Source organism: Quercus robur, chromosome 8 (genome assembly GCF_932294415.1).
Source record: "Quercus robur chromosome 8, dhQueRobu3.1, whole genome shotgun sequence".
Classification (NCBI taxonomy): Eukaryota; Viridiplantae; Streptophyta; class Magnoliopsida; order Fagales; family Fagaceae; genus Quercus; species Quercus robur.
This window is the reverse complement of record NC_065541.1, coordinates 51,126,180-51,147,380: the sequence shown is the minus strand read 5'-3', so window position 1 is coordinate 51,147,380 and position 21,201 is coordinate 51,126,180. Positions and strand designations below refer to the sequence as shown.

The following is a 21,201-nucleotide window of genomic DNA, read 5'->3' as shown; positions in this document are numbered from 1 at the left end:
TGAGCCGGTCTTAACTTTCACGAAGATCCATCATTTCTATACATTTGATTTGATTTGATTTGATTTGATTTGAGAGAGAGAGAGAGAGAGAGAGAGAGAGAGAGAGAGAGAGAGAGAGAGAGAGAGAGAGAGAGAGAGAGAGAGAGAGAGTGACACGTACAATCTTCTCTTAGAGCATGATAGATTTGACAATGTAAGGTATTTCTCATAATGCAATTACTATGAATAGTTGAAATTGATAATTGTAAAAAGTAATTTTCAATCCTAATGCAATTACCATAAATAGTTGAAATTGATAGTTGCAAAAAGTAACTTTTAATCTCAACCATTGGTTAAAAAAAGTTTAGAAAAAATTTATGAGAAGTAAAAAGTAAAAATTGAAAAAGTAAAAAGCAAAAAAACTTTGTGATACAAAGTTGGTGAATTGCACCCTAAGTATTGCACCGAATTCTAATCTCATGTATACACTTTCAAGCTTCAAATTCCAAATGAAAACTTTCTTTCTTCTTTAGGATAGAAGTTGAAGTTTCTTTTTTTCTTTTTTTCTTTTTTTTTTTTTAAAGAATAAATAAATAAATAAATAAATTATCGGCTTACTGAAAGAAGCGCTCTATGTGTGTATATATATATGGTAAACTCATTCTAGCTTTAAGACAAGCATTCTCTTGCATTGTCAATCAGATATTTCGTAGCCTAAAGGCTTTTCTAGCTCACCATTTCGTGATTCCTTTGAATGTCCTTATTTTAATTGTGGGCATCCTTTAAATTTCTGAAGTTCCTAAAAGCCGTCAGGTTTTTCAATTCTTGAAGCAATAAAGGGTTTTTTTTTTTTTTTTAGATTGTTTGTAACTATGCAAGTTCTTTGAAAAGGTTTGTTTTCTAAAGATAGAACGTTTTTATTTTTGAATCTAAGGATAGAAAGTTGGACTGGGTTGTTTGTGATTTTGATAAAGAGAGAGGGGAAAGAAGGTGGATTGGGTATTGGAAATAGAGAGTTTTAGAGAAAATGAATAATAGTAATGTGTCTATGGGAAGAAGCCGTGGCTAGTTTCCGTACAATAATCATAGACTTTTCCAACAATATTTCTTGCCATGGCTGTGGACCTGTGGTGAGTCCTATGCCCTGCAAGCACCCAAATTGGGTTTCATCACTTCAGGGCTCCAATGGTTGAGGCATATAGCCAAGAGATAATAGAGGAACCGGTGGCGCCACGTATAACCGAAGATAAAATATATGTTGCTGTGGGAGATATCATGAAGGAAAGCATATTGACCCTAAAATGGGCATTGCGCAACTCAAGAGGGAAGAAGATTTGCCTCCTTCACGTTCATCAGCCAGCACAAACAATCCCAACGAGTAAGTCAGGCCGCACCTAAATTTAGCCATATAATCTTGCACAAACAATCCCATCTAGAAAATTTTCTGTTTTCATGAATACAATTTGAGATATATTGGGAATGTGTAAAATGGTTTTGTATTTGATTTCTAATCATTGAGATTAATGTTTTAACTTGGTTTGCAGTGGGTATGAGATTTCCAGCAAGCTCACTGGACGAATATCAAGTCGAGGCTTACTGGAAAACGGAAAGGGAAAATATGCTAAAGATCCTGGATGAGTACCTTCTTATCTGCCGCCAAATAGGTGTACGACTTCTTATGTTCCTTTTTGCTATATTTCTGCAGCTAATTATTATTGTTGTATTTCCTTTTTTTATTAAATAAAAAAATATTTCTGGAATCGAGAATTATATATGAAGCTAAATGGTTTTTATGAAATGATTTTTTTTTTTTTTTTTTTTCATTTCTAAAGGATGCCATGTATTGTTATGACCAGTCATGTGATATATTGTGCTTGATACGTTATTATAGTTTACTTCCAACTTTTGGGATTGATGATTTAAAAATCCAAAAAATTCCTTTTTAAAATGACTGATTGAATTTTTTTGATTTATTTTGGGGACGATGGCATTAAATTTAGGTACAAGTGGTGCAAGTACATACTGTAATGGATTGCATTGAAAAAGGAATTGTGGAACTGATCTCGCAGCATGGAATCAAGAAGCTTGTTATGGGAGCAGCAGCCGACAAGAACTATTCAAGGTATTATCAGTTTGAAAAATATCTATGAAGAAGAAAAACACCAAAGAAAAAAAAATGTTCTATTAAAATTGATGTTTGTACCGTAATACTGATCTATTCTTCTATCTAAAAAAGTGTCTATAATTTATTGCTGGAATATACAAATAGGGATTTTACACCGAATATTTTTGTAGAATTTAATCTTTATGAATTTAAAATTTTCTTCTAATTACATGGTGGCATCTTTCTATTGGAATATTCTGATAACAAGTAAATTAATATCTTTTCAAATCCACATTGTGATTTGTAGGAAAATATGGCTCCATTATTTGTGTGTGTATTTTTTTTTTTTTTGAATAATTCAAAGTCTTCCTGGATCCCGGTGTGGTTTATTATTCCCCAATTTAGTTTAAATGTTTTTCATTAAAATAAGTCAATCTTGCAAAATGGTCTACTTATTGAAACTTGTATATGTATCTATATAAGGAGACTGCTTACCCTACAGCTTAACTTACAGAAAAATGATGGACCTCGAATCTAAGAAAGCCATATATGTACGCCAAGAAGCACCTGCGTCATGTCACATACAGTTCATTTGTAAAGGGCATCTAATCCACACAAGGTTTGCATGACATTTATTATTAAAATTGTGTTTGGTTATGTGTTTTTGACTTTTTTTTCATCTAATAATAATTTATTATTAAAATATTATAAAATTGATCATTTAAAAAAAAATAACCCTAACAAAAGAAAGTTATAACCACAAAAAATTTAAAAAATTTAAAAAAAAAAAAAAAAAAAAAAAAAGGAAGAAGAAGAAGAAGCTTTTTTTAATGAGATAGTTTTGCAACTATATATATATATATATATATATACTAGTCATTAACCCATGCAATGTACGAAAAAGTCAATCAAAAATTTTAAATTATCACTTTACTTAAAATAATAAACACTTGAAAATAAAAGTTACAATTTAAGATGGAAAAAAAAAATAATACCAATAATAATAAGTCCAATACAAATAATAATTTGGTATTTTTTTTCCTGTCAGTAACCATTTGGTGTAGCTAATATTTATGCTAAAGATGACATTAATAATAATTCCCAATACCTAAAAATCATATGCAATAGAAACAATATTAAAAAAAAATTAAAGAAATTGTTAACAAATTAACCTAGAGTAGTAGTAATTAAGTTTGCAGTTGTTTATCTAAAAATGAGAGCAAGACCTGCAAAAATAAGTATTTTTAAGTTATTAATATGTAAAGAAAATAATGTAGATAATCCAATATGACTCAACCTAGTCATTAACCCATGCAATGTACGAAAAAGTCAATCAAAAATTTTAAATTATCACTTTACTTAAAATAATAAGCACTTGAAAATAAAAGTTACAATTTAAGATGGAAAAAAAAAATACTAATACCAATAATGATAAGTCCAATACGAATAATAATTTGGTATTTTTTTTCCTGTCAGTAACCATTTGGTGTAGCTAATATTTATGCTAAAGATGACATTAATAATAATTCCCAATACCTAAAAATCACATGCAATAGAAACAATATTAAAAAAAATTAAAGAAATTGTTAACAAATTAACCTAGAGTAGTAGTAATTAAGTTTGCAGTTGTTTATCTAAAAATGAGAGCAAGACCTGTAAAAATAAGTATTTTTAAGTTATTAATATGTAAAGAAAATAATGTAGATAATCCAATATGACTCAACCTAATTTATAATTTTTAAATAAAAAATCAAAACCTCTGAAGAGACGTTAGGGTGGGTAAGTAGTTGATAAAAAAAGTTTTAAATTTTCCTTTTCAAATTTCCCAACTCCCTTCCATTTTTTCCCTTTTTTTTTCTTCTATTTTTTTCCTTCCCTAAAGTTTTTAAATTCTCTCATCTTTATCTCTTTGTTATTTATTTATTTATTTATTTAACTCTTATCTTGAATTGTTCTCATATCCATTCTTTTTTTTTACTTTCCTAGTGCCTTATCTTTTATTTTCCCAATCCTAGCTATAGGGCTACATCTTCTCCCTTATCTCTCCTCCTCACAAATCTATTTCTCTCCCTCTTCTCAGTCTCACTCACAAAAACAATAAAAATGTTTTTTTTTTTTTTTTTACAAATAAAAATAAATAAATCTTGCACTCCTTTCTTCTTCTTCTTTTTTTGTCAAAAGATTTTGCAAAAGCATTCATCTCAACTTTTGACAAATGGTGATTGAAGCTTGAACAATGGTGACAAGGTGCTATGAGCCTGTAAAATACTTATTTTTTATAAAATAAAGAACCTTCCTTTGTTTTAGGAAATTTTAACCAATGTCCTAAAGAACTATTTTTAGAAACATTTTATTGGGAAAATGATGAAACAATAAATGTTGTTGATAATTTTTTATAGTTTCCATGAAAGTGGTGTCAAAACTTTCTTATTATTATTTATTAACAATTGTCCTAAAAGCACTAGAATTGGGAGGTGTAAACACCCCCTAGTTGCTATTTTACAATCTAAGCCACCCAAAACCTACTCCATTCTAGTTTGTAAAATTAAAATAAAAAATTTGCAACCTATGAATAGTAAGGTTGCATATATGCAATCTTACTGTTCATAGGTTGTAAAGTGTGTGAAGAGAAAAAGTGAGTGGGAAAAAAGAGAGAGAGAATAATACTTTATTATCATTTTATTAGGTAGTTTATATTATTTTATTGGGTTGTATGTAAAAATAAAAATTAGGATGTAGGGCGAGTTGTAAAATGGATTGGTAAAATAGATAAAGTAGTGTTTAAGGATTCTCAATAGGCTTCTTTTTTTTCTTTTTCTTTTTTTTTTGCATCCCCGGATGCTAATGCTCTAAGGGCATCTGTTAACATGACTTTTTTTTCATAGAACTGCTCTCTTTTTTCCCCTTTTTTTCACTTTTTATTTTCCCCACCATCTGATCCTTCTCTTATAGAACTACTCTTTTCTACAATAATCTAAGTATCAACATAGTGGACATTTCAGGGGCAAAAACAATCTTTCAGGTCTTTTAAAAAAATTTCAATGCATCTATCGTTTTGGGTTTAGGATGGGTGTAATTTGGCAATTTCTTTTAGTCGAGTTTTTTCCCTACTTTAGAAAATAGAATCAATTGATTTTTTTAAGTGATTTTTAACTTACTCTTTTGAGTTTATAATACAAATACTGTACTACATTAATTTGTACCCAATTGTTTTTTTTTTTTTTTTTTTGCCATACATTTGAGAAAAGGTATTTGACCTTTGAACATGTTTTGGAGCTTTGCTAGCTGGAGTTACCAAAAAGAAAAGTCCACCTACAAATGGTAAATTTTGGAAAGAGGGAGAGAGAGGGGAAAGGAGAGCATACAGTGAGAAAGATATAAAATCGAAGTGATATTTTATTTATAACTACTGCCCCCAAGAGAGGGGAAAGAAGAGCATAGGTAGTTTTTTTTTTTTTTTTTTTAAATTTTTAAGGTGAATATTTCATTTTCATAACCACCTACTGGTATGGTACAACTGAACACCAACGGTAGCCCAAAAATAGTACTAAAACGGTTTGCTTAAGCGCCAAAAGAAAATGTACATTTTTCTGTGTTTTTACTCGTAGACGTGGCATTAATTTATGTAGCTATATGGTATAGTAAGGAGTGATTAACAAAAAGTCAAAAGTCTCACTTTTATATATAGATATATAAACAATATTGTTTATATATGTATATACAAAAGCGAAATGTTTGAAAAACTAGAAAGATTAATCTTTCTAGTTTCTTTAAAAAAATTAAACAATTTCTATAATTTTTCTTTAATTCTCTCTCTATCTCTCTCTCTCTCTCTCTCTCTCTATATATATATATATATATATATATATTTTTTTTTTTTTTACAATACCTATATGTACACAAATAATTTTTCACAAAAATTCAAGAAATTGAACATACTACACATAGAATTTGGAAAACCAGAAATCATCATTAATTAGCAGCCAAAAAAAAAGCCATATTCTCATTTTTTTGTACATTTTTAAATAAAATTTAAAAAAAAAAAACCTTAAAATTTTAACATTTAATAAATAAGATAGATATTAATATTTGATTATCTTACACACATTTTTTAATCTAAGAGATTTAAAATCCTGGAAAACTGTTTAAGAAAAGAAAAAGTTGAAGTGCTAGATTTTGAAAATCATTAATTACTACTAATGCAAGTAAACTCAACTATAATCTGCCTTGTTTTTTCTTCGCTCAAGTAACCTTGAAATCCAACAATATCATTGATGCAAGCATCGTATCAAAATAGGAATAGGGAGGGTAGCTTATTAAATGGAGCTGATGTAGAGGCTGAATCTTCATTGTTACAAGAAAGAACTCCAGACGCTAGTGACTATATGCAAGGAAGTGGTAACAATGAAGAGATTTCTGTTGCTGCAATAAACGAGTTGGATGAAGACGGGTGTGCTTATGAGTGCAATGGGTCACTAAGGATAAGGAGTCCTTTGACTCTTTCTTCTACTGTAGGAGTCTCACCTTTATCACTGCAACCCAAACCAAACATGATTACTGATGGGAGTATTAGTGGAGCTCATATTACAGTGGTACGTTCAAAACTTTCGTATGTATGCCATAGATAATGCAGAAGTATGGATTTTTGAGTTCAGATTTTTGAAAGTTGTGTTTAGAGCACTTGTTAGAGTCATATTTTTTAGTAGTTAGTATTTTTTTTTGACAAAATGCATTTTACTTGTATTTGGGTAGTTTTAAGTGAATTCTAGAATATCATGAAGTATATTTTATAAACTAGACAATTGGTATTATTAATTTATTTTTTTATATAAGATAGAAATTCTACTCTAGCCTAATCTAAATGTATGTGTCTGAAACTCCCTCCCGAAGACTTGGATTTTTGAGTTCAGATTTTTGAAAGTTGTGTTTAGAGCACTTGTTAGAGTCATATTTTTTAGTAGTTAGTATTTTCTTTGACAAAATGCATTTTACTTGTATTTGGGTAGTTTTAAGTGAATTTTAGAATATCATGAAGTATATTTTATAAACTAGACAATTGGTATTATTATTTATATATATATATATATATATATATATATATATATATATATATACAAGATAAAAATTCTACTCTAATCCAATCTAAATGTATTTGTGTGAAACTCTCTCTTGAAGACTTGAATACCAATCCTTACCCCTCACGCCCCATAAGCACTTATATTTGTAGAGTGACCACTGCTCCAAGAGTGCGCGGTGATAGACAATTGGTATTATTGAAAACATGAAGACTGCACAAAAAAACAAATGAGAAAAGCTAAAAATTGTGAACCTCGACACAAGCTCGATACAACTGCTATCGAGACTTAATAAACCTTGATATCTCTCGATACTACTTAGTCTATCAAGCTCCATAGATCCAGAAATTCCAGATCTGATTTTTGGTCCATGATGACTTGGCTATCTAGGGTGTCATTCTCTAAACTACTACATGATATAAAATGATTATTTTATAGCCGTCATCACATATAGAAAATCAATACACTTATCATGAAGCTACTGCATTCTTATATGCATTAGGGTATTGTGACCAAGTGCTTCCTTTTCTTCAAGTGTATTGAAAATCTTTGCATCAAACAACAAGCTTCAAGTTGTTGGGAGTTAGTCACGTACTAGAATCCATGCATGCAAAGGGAAGAAGTCTCTACAAAATCAAGACCAATTGAGAATCTAGATTTGGGGTAAGCCAGATTTGGGGTAAAATTATTTATACTTGTAATCTCTTGATTTTGATTAGTGATTCTTGAGATTAGTGACCTAAAATTTACCATGTGAGGTTTTTGTTTTGTGAGAGGTTTTTCCTGTTAGTCAACAAATTTTCATGTCAATTTATTTTCCACTTCACTCTAGATTATTTGGTGATTTGTTCGTGCTTTCACAATATTGCATATAATTTGACCTGATTAATCAACTTAGACAATTAAATTAATTAACTAGTATCAATCTATAACCCAACACTAATTGTCTTAGTGGATTCAGGATGGAGGTATATATTATACTCTTTATAATCAACCTCAACAAGTGATGGCGGAGGCTGAAAGTGCTAAGAGAGAAGCATTCCAAGTGACACTCAAATATAGGAAAGCAGAAAGAGATGCAACTAAGGCTATAAGCACGGTCAAGTCCTAATTACTTATTAGTGCAAGTGCAACTTCTTTCCCCTTTTCTATTGGATATATGGCAAAAATTAATTTATTTATGTAATTTTTTTTTTTTGAAACCGAACCAACAGAATTTCATTCATTCAGAGAAACAAAGTCCAAATACACGGCCTCAAGGGCAGGGGGTGGAGTTTCCTCCATCCAAAAAATGTCCCCATCAATATACCTAGCATATCTAGCTAAGGAATGAGCAGCTGAATTGGCTTCACGTTTAACACAGGTAAAAGACTTGCATCTGGAACCAGCAACCAAGACATGGATGTCTGCATAAACATTTCCCAGCCTAGACCGAAAAGCCCGTATAGAAGATATGCACCTTATGACCGTGGAGTTGTCACCTTCAACCATCAGCTCCTCGAACCCGGCATCAACAGCAAACTCCAACACTCTCCGGCAAGCAAGTACCTCTGCCTCCTCGCTGTTAACCACACTCGGTCCTTTGGCTGACGTAGTAGCCATAACTTCCCCCAGGTTGTTACGGATCACAGCACCAAATCTAGATGAGCTTGTATCAGAGAACATAGCCGCGTCAAAGTTCAATTTGTATGAGGATCCAGTTGGAGGACGCCATTTCTGCGCAAAAGTATGTGTGCCCGAAACAGATAGGCGAAGCTGGGCAGCCCGGAACTCCTATAAGAAATCTTTGGCTCGCTGATTTAGACGTCCAGGTTCTTGAATAACTCCTCCATGTACGACTGCATTACGTTGGTTCCAAATAAACCAGCATTGAACCCAAAAAAATTCCAGCTCTTCATTTGTTAAATGGTTCTGCATATGCTCAACCAGCTGCACCATGTCATCAAAGCCAGGCACTCCTTTTTGCAGTCGGCGCGAACTACCAGCCTAGATATCTTGGGCTAACCCACACTCCCACAAGACATGATACCCGGATTCCTTGGCCTGAAGGCACACACCACATCTGTCATCAGCAAGAATTTTTCGACGAGCTAAATTAGCTCGGGTAGGCAGTACGTCCAGGCAAGCTCTCCAACCAAAAACTCTAATTTTATTTGGGATCTTAAGCTTCCACAGCTTCACCCATATAGAACTTCCCATCACCTCCCTTGAGCTTTCACCCAAATCAGCTTCCTGCTTGGCTAATAGTCTTGCAATGTGGTATCCTGATTTGACCGAGTAGTCCCCATCTTTGGTATGCAACCAAAAAACCATATCAGACACATATCTACGACTTAATGGAATACGGAGAATAGCCTCTGCATCAGAGCTATGAAAATTAGCCTCTATCATCGCACGATCCCAAGTGTTCATCCTCCAATCTATAAGGTTAGAAACTCTCCACTCCCATTCCTCCTCTACCGGTGTATGAAGCACCCGATTTGTGACTTGATTCGGAATCCATTTGTCCGCCATAACCTTAATTGCAGCCCCATCTCCCACTCTCCAACAACAACCTTTTTTAAGAATTGGTTGGGCTGCCCTTAAACTCTTCCACACATAGGAGCTATTAGGCACATCCGTAGCCTCTAAGAAGGTGCATCGAGGGAAATACCGTGCCTTAAAACACTTGTAAAGCAAAGAGTCTTTATCTTGAATCAATCTCCACCCTTGCTTGGCAAGCATAGCCAAGTTAAAATCCTTCAAATCACGGAAGCCATTCCTCCTTCCTTTTTTGATCGAGTTAGCACCCCCCAATTTTTCCAGTGAATTTTCCTTTCCTCCCCAGTTTGACCCCACCAAAACCTTGCACATAGGGCATTAAGCTCATTGCAAAGTTTAGCCGGCAAAAGAAACACTCCCATAATGTATGTGGGGATGGATTGAGCTACAGCTTTAATCAGAACTTCTTTGCCTGCTCTCGAGAACATCTTCCCTTTCCAACCTTGCATCTTCTTCCAGACTCTATCCTTCAAAAAAGAAAAGGCTTGATACTTTGATCTACCAATAAGAGTAGGCAACCCCAAATATGATTCGAACCTGTTCACCTCCTTGACCCCCAACATATTTTTTATGAAATCTCTCCGGTCACCATCTGTATTACTACTAAAATAAATAGAAGATTTTTCAAAATTTATACATTGGCCAGAAAAATCTGCATAAAGCTGAAGAATATCTGTCACACACTACACTTCCTCCTGAGAAGCTTGGCAGAAGAGTAGAGAGTCATCTGCAAAAAGGAGATGGGAAATCCGGGGTGCACTTCTACAAACTGCCACTCCAGTAAGCCGCCCCTCCTCTTCTGATCTGGCCAGCAAAGCTGAAAACCCCTCTGCACACAACAGGAATAAATAGGGAGACAATGGGTCACCTTGACGAAGACCCCTGGATGGTGAAATTCTTCCATAGGCTTTGCCATTGATACACACTGAGAAAGAAGGTGTAGAAACACAGCACATCACCCTCTCAATCCATACTTGGGGGAAGCCCAGCCTGATCATTATGCCCTTCAAAAAATCTCATTCAACTCGATCATACGCCTTGCTTATATCCAGCTTCATAGCTAAAGAACCTTTCTTGCCTGTTCTCCTGCAATGCATGGCATGCAAGGTCTCATATGCAACAAGGACATTGTCAGTAATCAGTCTGCCTGGTACAAAAGCACTTTGAGAGGGAGTAATCAACTGAGGAAGAATCTGTTTCAATCTGTTAGCCATAACTTTAGATATAATTTTATAAATAACGTTACAAAGGCTAATAGGCCTAAAATCAGACATTCTTTCAGGAGATTTCACTTTAGGGATAAGAATGATATGAGTAAAATTAATATCAGGAAGCATAGAACCAGAATTCAAGAAATCTAAAACAGCTGCAGTCACATCATCACCCACTATATGCCAATATTTCTGGTAAAAAAGAGCATTCATACCATCTGGTCCAGGCGCCTTTGTTGGTCCCATCTAGAACAATGCCGCTTTCACTTCCTCTGCACTATATTCCCTGGACAAGGCTTCTTGCATATCAGAGGTCACCTTTTGTTGCACTGCATTGAGACATTCCTCCATTCTTTGGCATGTACCTGATCGGAAAATATTCTCAAAATACTTAATTGCCACACCTACCACCCTTTCTGGTTCCTCCACCCAGTCATTATTCTGATCTCTAACCCTATGGATAAAATTTCTCCTCCGCCTTTGAGAGGCTTTGGAGTGAAAATATTTAGTATTTCTGTCTCCATGCTTCAACCAAGAGACCCTTGACCTTTGTGCCCAGTAAATTTCCTGTTTAAGTAGCAGATCATCAAGACTCTTACTTGCAGCCAGGAACTCATCTCTATTCTCCACTGTTGGGTCAGCCATGCTCAACTCCTCAACCCTTTTTTGGATTCTCTTAATTTCCACCTCATCTGGGTGAGTTTTAGAAGCACCCCAAACCTGCAAATCTGAACCACACTTGCTAATTTTCTCTTTAACTCCCAGCAACCCCGATTCTGTGTTTCCTGCTAGCCTCCAAGCCTCCCTAATGACCATCTCACAACCATCCTGGGTCAACCAAGCCTCTTCAAACCGGAATGCTCTTGTGTTTCTCCCCCGGTATCTCAGTACAGACCGAGCATGTAGCAAAACTGGTCTATGATCAGAAGCATGAGAAAATAGATGAGTGACCAAGCTTTCTTGGAATTTTTCCTTCCACCCCGTATTAGCCACCACTCTATCCAACCTCTCCTTAGTGTTTTCCAACCCCGGTCTTTTGTTATTCCAAGTGAAAGAATATCACACAAAACCCAAATCCGCCAATCTGCAATAAACAATAACAACATGCAGATTCTCTAACCAAAAACAAACAAACAAAGTAAATCTTGTGATGCATAAAATAATTAAGAACAATTAAATATACTCATGGGTTGGATGAAAGCAAAATGATAAATGTAAATTTGAACAAGTCTAGTGTTTAACATTATCTCCTTAACATAGATTTAGCCCTCACATTATTTCTTCAGTGATGCTTTAAATTGAGTCTCTCAGGCATCTATCTCCCAAGATACAATGATCACACCAAATAAGGGAGAGAAGCACAAATAATCTGAATGCTCAACGAACAAAACTGTCACTTTCTCTCTCTTAAACTCTATGCATGAAAATTAATTGCAGGTAAAAAAGAACCAAAATAGAATGACGGACTCATTATTTTATAAACAAACTTGCACCATTTTAGAAAAAGGTGCAACATGAACATACATAATGTTTAAGAATAAAAAAAAAATACTATGCAATAAATTGACACTTAAATAAAATAATAAAAAATTATTTAATATTGGATAGCCCACATGGACTCATGCCCACGAGTATATAAACTCATAAAATGTCTAATTTTCTTTCTTATGTGAGTCTCAAAGATTTTATTGCTTTAAACCATGTTCAAGAGGGCACTTTGGGAGTTATTTTTTTTAGTCGCTTCTTTTTCTCTTTTTCTTTTTTACAACTGACCACATGACGTTAATCTCGTTAATCTCATTATGAAGAAGAACATTTCCCAAATCGGATCCACCACAAGTGGCAAGTGTGTCCCATTTTAATTTTGGCAAAAAAATGACCACCTAAACACTTGCAAATAACCATTTGCTAACATTTTCTCAATTAGATAGTTGATTTTTCCTGTGATTGAAGTGTTTTAATCAATCGCCACATATATTTAGTGATTTTCTCTAAACCTTATAGTGATTTTTCTGGTATTTTAAACGTAACTTTTAAAGTAGTTCTATATATTGTAGACAGATTAACAAGTGAAAACCCAAAACATTAAAAGGTGAATAATTAATTCAATTTACAGGCTAAAGCATCAGAGAGTTTATATGCTGAGGACTTGAAATGCAAAAAAGAAATAGAGAAAGTACGAGCAAAAGAGAGAGAAGAACCTGAAAAGGTGAAGCATGAGCGAGACCAAGTCATGAGAGAACTCCAGATTTACCAAAATCAGATATCACTATTGGAGAGTCAAGTGGAAGAATCTCATCAATCTGTAAGGGGGTTGGAGCTGAGAATTATGAATGTTTTGGAACTATCGCAAGTTTATAAAAGAGAACGGGATGAGATGCAAATTAAGTATGACACTGCACTGAAAGAAGCTGAAGAGCTGAGAAGAAAGCAAGGAGTAGTGGCCTCATGCACAGGTATGCCTCAATTCTTCAGTGAGTTCTCGTTCTCAGAGATAAAAGAAGCTACTCGAAACTTTGATCCATCTCTGAAAATTGGAAAAGGAGGATATGGGAACATCTTTAAAGGTTTCCTGCGTTGCACCCAGGTAGCTATAAAAATCTTACAACCCGGAAGTTCGCAAGGGCCCTCAGAATTTCATCAGGAGGTATGATAGTTTAAACATTAACCATTTAATAGTAGAAGGTTTTCTATTTTGGTACATTTTATAGGTAGTAGGAAATAATGAATTGAGATCTTCTAGAGTTCTTAAGATACTCTACCTCTACTATATAGAGTTTTATTAATCTTAACTATTTATTTACAATAAAAGGTCCAGATTTTTTCATATCATTAATCCACTAACAAATCCCCTAAAATAATGGTTTAAAAAATAACTACTCATAAATGATAATTATTGTCTCACCTCTTTTACCTAAATAGGTTTCTAAAGAAGGAAAATTATTAAATATTCTGGGAGTACCATAAATCCGTATTCCCCTCTCTCACATGAATTGTGGATCCCATCATAGATTTAATTAGTGAAACTCACAGTTATGTGAAAGGGGAATATGCATTTATGGCACTTTGAGAGTACCCAATAATTACCCTTCTAAGAAAACATGAAATCATCTTCTCCTTCCCCTCTTCATTTTTCAATTAATTTGTTCCACAAATTGTTTTGGTTGTTAATTTCAAAGCATAAGTTGGACTGAAATGGAACATATAAAAATCATATTTTATGATCCTAAGTGCCAACCATGTAAAAAAAAAACATGTATATGCTTAATTTTAATAAAATTAATAGAAGACTAAAAAAATGGGAATGAAAACCCAAGAGTCTCTACCATTTATATATTATATATATGGATTCGGATCCTCTAGATTTCCTATGGTACTCCACCAGTAGATTTCTCTAAATCTTAACCACTCTTCTATGATATTATATTTAACATGTCAGTATTCTACTAACAATAATATCATATTTAAAAGAACTCTACATGATAGAGTACCCTAAGAACTTTAGAAGATCTCAATCCAAAAATAACATATCAATAATAAAAAAAATGTTGCATGCACAACATTTTCACAACAAATCATAGGTGATTAGTTGTTATTAGTTCTAATTTGAACCTATCACTAAAATTACTTTTCTACTCTACCAATAACAACCTGTAACAACCTGCCACATAAGATTTGTTGTGAAAATATTATAGACATAATATTTCTCATAAGAAAAAAAGTAACATAAATTAGTATGACTTCAAATTTTATAGAATGGTGGAAAAGTATACATGTACCATTTAGTTTCTTGAGGATTCATAATCTGACTCTAAAAATTTTAGAGCTATGGTTAGTGTTGTTCATAATAGTATTTAGTTAAATGTCTCAATTAAATAAATGTTAAATACTTAAATCACTAACCACTGTTTGCCTGAGTGCAATTTGCATATTTGGTGCATTTCAGTTATATAAGAATAGATGCCCAAATGTATTATGTGGCCTGTTTGGTAGCAAATTTTAAGTTATGTTCAAAATGATGTGAAAATTATAGTTTAAAAAATATTATGAAAACTCGTGTTTAAAGTATTTATAATGCAAAAAATGTGTTTGGTACCATGTTTCAAATAACATATTTTAAAATGTGAAAAATCATAATTATGTGTTTGGTATGTGTATTTCTTTTTTTTTTTTAACCAATGAGTATAGTAAAAGGATTATTATTTTATTTGAAAAGAGAGAAAATTTTCTCATTAGGTGAGGCCTACAATTTGGTATGTGTATTTGTAGTCTTATCAAGTGATCGATCAAGGCCAACCGTTTTCAACATATTTACAAAAGTGTTATTAAGCAATGTTATGTGAAAACTAAAAGCTTGTATAGATGAGTTCTCTAAATACAGTGTTCAAACACTCTAAAATGAGAAATGTAACTCAAACACTCCTGAATGAAATTTTCTACTAAACACGTTTTTTTAGGCCTATAGTTTTCCATATTTAAACATTGAAAATTGTTGTTTGAAATCCCTAACCAACAGGCCCATCTTGATTTTTATATATGCATACGTTGAGTCTAGTTGGTTACTATCTTTGTTGGTTTTAGACCCTGTTAGCCAAGTTTTAAAGCCATATATTTCCCTAGTCCAATTATGTATGTCCTTAAATAGTGTCAAAAAATCACCATTAATATTGTGCAAGAATAAAAACAATAAAAAATATAAAAGACAACAATATAGTCATGCAAAAAAAAATTAATGGAATAGAAATTCTAAAGTAAAAACTCCTAAAGTGTTTCACCTAGCAACCCTAAGGCAAAAACATATCTACTAAGTTTTACAAATGAATAACCATATTCCTAGTAAAAAATTTAGTAGCGTTACTCAACGCAACTCCAAATCCAAAGACTTATTCAGTTATGAGATGGTGCACATGAATCTCTCATACACAATTTCAAGTACCCATTTGAAGATTTTGGTCTAGCACTTGAGAAAATTAGAATTGCAGCAACTTCAATCACCACCATTATTAGAACTCCAAAAGTCTTTCACACGTGTATTGTGGTTTTCTAAAAGTGAATTCTAGCATTTGGGTAGAAGCCTTGTTTATGGATACACACTTTTAGAGCATTCCCATCAAAGATCTCAAAAATTTTAGCATTTAGCATCTCAAAAACCTATTTTATCTATTTTAACAACTCATTTTACAATACACCCAGCATTAAAGATTTTATATTTTTTATTATTTTATTAAAATATTATTTTTTATTCTCAATCTCATCTCTTCCACTACCCACAAACCGAAACCCAAACCCACAGCCACAACCACAGCCACAGCCACAGCCACGACCACCCACAGCCATAGCCACCACCACCACCACCACCCAACCCCCAACCACATACCAAAATCACAAACAAAAGCAAACCACTATAAACCCAGCAAGCCCACAGTCACCACTAGCCACCATCACCCACCCACCTGCCACCACCATAAACCCCAACCCAAAATCAACCCACCACTAGCCACCACCATTACAAAACAAACACCAAATCACAAAACCCAGCCATCAAACAACTAATCACAAAACAACCACCAAAACCCAGCCATCATAAATCACCAATTACAAAACAACCACCAAAACCCAGCCATTACAAATCACCAAATCACCAATCACAAAACAAAAACCCAGCCACCAAATCACAAATCACAAAACAACCACCATCACAAATACAAAATCCAACCATCACAAAATTTCACCCACCACCAAATCCGATCCACCTCCAAACTGTGACCCGTGACCCATGACCCAAACCCAACATGACCAAGTGACCCACAATGACTACCAAAGCACTGTGACTCGCACCCATGGGAAATCGGTGAGAGAGAGAGAGGGACGAGCAAGAGAAGGCAAGGGTGAGAGGGTTGGAGAGAGGAAGAAATAGAGAGAAGTAGAACCAGTGAGAAAGACAGAAAAAAGATAGAGAAGATAGAAACCAGTGAAAGAGAGAAGAAAATGAGAAAGAAGAGAGAAAAGAGAGTCCAGAGTAAGAAGAAAAAGAAAGAATAGTGTGTGTGTGTGTGTGTGTGTGTGTGTGTGAGAATATTTTAATTGAAAATGTATTAAAAAAATATTATTTTTATAAGATTTGAGCTACAGTGGATTGTCATAAATAGCAGTCCACTGTAGCTTAGTGTCTAAAATTTTTAACAATAGAACCTTTGTTGTAGTGTGTTTTTTTGGAATAAGATGCTAAAAGATAGCATTTTTAGCTTTTAAGATCTTTGATGGGAATGCTCTAAGTCTCAATATAAGACAATTTTGCTCACAATTTGCCAACCTAAAACCAAAACCTAATAGTCTCTAATCTTCAATATTTAGTTAGTAGTTCTCACTTTCATGGCTCTAGCAAATACTGAAGGATAATGAAATTGACTATGGGATCAGGATATATGTTGCATTTATCTATTTTTGTGTACTTGAACATAAAGCTTCTTTTTTTTTTTTTTGGGTCAAAATATTTCACGAGAAATAGGTATAACTAATTTCATTCTTGCAACAGTATATATATATTTTTTTTCTTTTCATTATAATAGTACTAATTCACAATATTTTTTTTTCATTATAACAACTAATGTGTAACCCCGTATATATGCACCGGTACAATTTTAAAAAATAACAATTATACAGTTCAAATTATATATTTTTTTAGAGGATGTTCAAATTATATATGGTATTAACTTACACATTTTTTAAAATCATATATTTTTAAAATATGTAATGGTTTCTCATTATATATATATATATATATATATATATATATGATTTAGAATTTAATTCGTTGTAAACTCTTCGATTTTTGCACCTAATAATTCACTTCCCAAAAAAATTAAAAACTTAGATGAACATGTGGAGGAAAATTGGACTCCAATTGAAATCCAATTTAAAATCTAATTGGATTTGGATTTTTAAATTTTTTTCACTCAATAATTCACTTGGCATAAAATTAAAATTCTAATTAAAATCTAATTAAATTTTCTCTGAGTTTTGGCTACTAATACATACATAGATTTGCTTACAAGTTTCACATTGTATATAACCAGGTTAATGTGTTGAGTAAGTTGAAGCATCCCAATCTAGTAAAACTCATTGGATCTTGCCCAGAAGTTTACGCTCTCATCTATGAGCTTCTTTCCAATGGAAGCCTTGAAGATCGACTCCGCTGTAGAAACAATACTCCCCCCATATCATGGCAAACTCGGATACGCCTTGCCACTGAATTGTGCTCTGCCCTCGTCTTTCTTCATTCCCACAACATAGTACATGCTGATCTGAAACCCTCCAATATCCTCCTTGATGCTTCCTTCATTAGCAAGCTTAGTGACTTCGGAATCTGTCGTATACTACGTGAAAGTTCTAGCGACACAACATTGTGTCATAGGACCATCCAGAATGGCACTATTCCTTATATGGATCCTGATTTCGTTCACACAGGAGAGCTCACTATAAAATCAGATGTTTATTCTTTTGGGATCATATTGTTACAACTGTTGACTGGGAGATCAGCCCTTGGGATAACAACGGAAGTGGAATATGCCATAAACACAGGAAATTTGAAAGCTCTCTTGGATCCTTTGGCTGGAGACTGACCATTGGTGCAGGCTGAACAGTTGGGTCGCTTGGCATTGAAGTGTTGTGACACGTACAGGAAATGCAGGCCAGACCTTGGGTCAGAAGTCTGGCAGGTACTTCAGATTCAGACAATGAGGGCTACTTCTTGTGGAGGCTCATCCTTAATCAGCTTGAATTCTTAAAAACATTATCAGACACCTTCATACTATTGTATTGTAGACCCCAAAAAAATGCAAAGGATTTCGGCTTAGCCTGGCTTATCTATGGTGATCACATCCTCCTATGTATATATCCTGTAATATTATGACTTATTAAAGGGAGCACGTACTCTATTGTTTTGGATTATAATTCAATCATATACAATGTCTTGAGTACTTATAATCTTTTATCCTTATGGATACCACTTGTCAAGCTCAGGTCCTCTTAAATTTCTTGTCCTAATCAAACAGCCTTTAATTGGCCTATGAACGAGTGTTAGGTTGTTCATAACCTAGAATTCATCTTGAAAATTAGGTTGTTCCAGCCGCTTTCTCTTCTCAACATTCCAATGGGAAATAACTCGAAATCTCAAAGAACTTGAAGCTATAATTGGATGGATAAAAAAATCTAAATATCAAATCTATATCTCTCTTTTTTAAGAAATAAATAAATAAATATATATATATATATATATATATATATATATATATATATATATATATAATGAATTCATCTTTATTTATGATGCTTGAGACTATTAGATATTAGATATTTTTATCTAGTACATCTTATAATTACTAGTTATAAGAACCAATAAGAATTTTTTTTTTTTTTTTTTTTTAAGAAGAAAGTTGTAAGTTTTATTAAGAAACAAAAGTCAATATGTAAGTTCTATTGCAAAATTAATTATTTTTGGCCAATATGATGCGGTGATGCACTACACTCCACCATAAACTCTAATTGTCTATTGTTTATATTGAAAGCTCCTTTCAACATTAAATTTCAATTTTAATATGAATAGCATGGGATACAAGGTGGTCTTTTGTGCTAATACCATAAGTTAACTTGAATTTTCATTTTTTTTTTAAAGGAAAAGAAAATATTACTATAATCACTTCTACTATGACAATTTTTCATTTTTTTAAAAAAGAGAAGAAAATATTACTATAATCACTTCTACCATGACTCATATAATTTCTTCTTAAAGAGAAATTGATTATAATCACCATTCATCTATCACTATCCCTTCATTTTTAAAGAGTTAGACTTTAATTTTGATTTCCCATTTATTTGTAATTTGTAATTTTTAAAAATTTTATTAAACATTTATTTGTATGTTGTAACAATTGATTTCATAGTGTATATGAAATGACAGTGATCGCATCACATTTTGAATTTGACTTCACATTTATTTGTATGTTTTAAAATATTGAATGACTTTAAAGTCTTATTAAAAATTTTGAATTTGATTATGCATTGAATATTTGGCTTGTTCATATCACGTTTTATATGTTTTACATATTTAGAAGGTGTTTGACTTTGATATGAGTTTTTTTCCCCTTTATTTTTAATTTTGAATAGTAGTTTTGTTGAGTTTTATTAATTTTTTGGATATGTTTTTCAGTATTTTGGATTATAAGGTAGAAAAAACAAATTGGGTTTAAGAAAATTTGTTCAAAACTAAAAGAATATTTTCTAAAATTTATTTACTTTTAATGATAAACAAAATAATATAAATAAATTTGATTAAAAATGAATATTTTTGCTAACTTACCTTTTGAATTCCTAAGAAATATTGTATTGTTTTCCTTAAAAATGATCAACTAAGTAAAGTAAAAGCTTACTAAGAAAGCTTAGATTAGCTAAAAATCTGGTGGTAGAGATGCCAATTATTTGTAATAGAATGACCAAAACAAAAATAACAAACAGATTTGAAATAACACATAAGATTTCAAAAAGGAATTTTACCAATCACATGGGATACAACAATTAAAAAATTACTACCCTGAATTTTTTTTTTTTTTCTGATACTCTACAAATTAATAAACACAAAAAATTTCATTATCAATATGTTTCATATCAACGTCAAGAATTTCCACAACAATGAAGGGCCAAATAAAACTGTGTTAACAATGGTCTTCTTATTGCCGACTTAACTAAAAGAAAATTTTGGGTAGGATCCTATTGGATATCCCCTTTCAAATCAGACTAGTATTCTTAAAATTGGACTAGTATTCTTAAAAGCTTATGCTTTTACTTTTGCTTTCTTGTATCATATGAACAACAGATGCCATTGAAGTAGACTCATCTATTAGGGAATTAATAACAAACGCTCACTACAAAACACTCGAGTCTATAGCCACGTTTGAAAAAACGCGGCTATAGCTAACCTATAGCCGTGTTTTTACAAAATGCGGCTATAAGTGATTTTAGCCGCATTTTTAAAACGCGACTATAGGTTAAGTCTATAGCCACATTCATAAACGTGGCTATAGGTCCAACCAAATATATATATATATATATATATATATTTTAAAGGAGGACCCATAGCCGCGTTTAAAAAACGCAGCTATGGGCTAAGTTTATAAAATATAAAATATTACTATTTATAAAATATTTATGTATAAAATCATCTTATATATAATAAAAGTTGAGTTTAGGCACTGTGATTGCACCATTGGTTCTAGCCTATAGCCGCATTTGTAAA

General features: G+C 32.7%; 1 pseudogene; it reads left to right on the top strand.

Moving 5' to 3' along the window:
- Window positions 1-658: 658 nt before the first annotated feature.
- Window positions 659-18,868, top strand: LOC126696904 (U-box domain-containing protein 33-like; annotated as a pseudogene).
- Window positions 18,869-21,201: the final 2,333 nt, after the last annotated feature.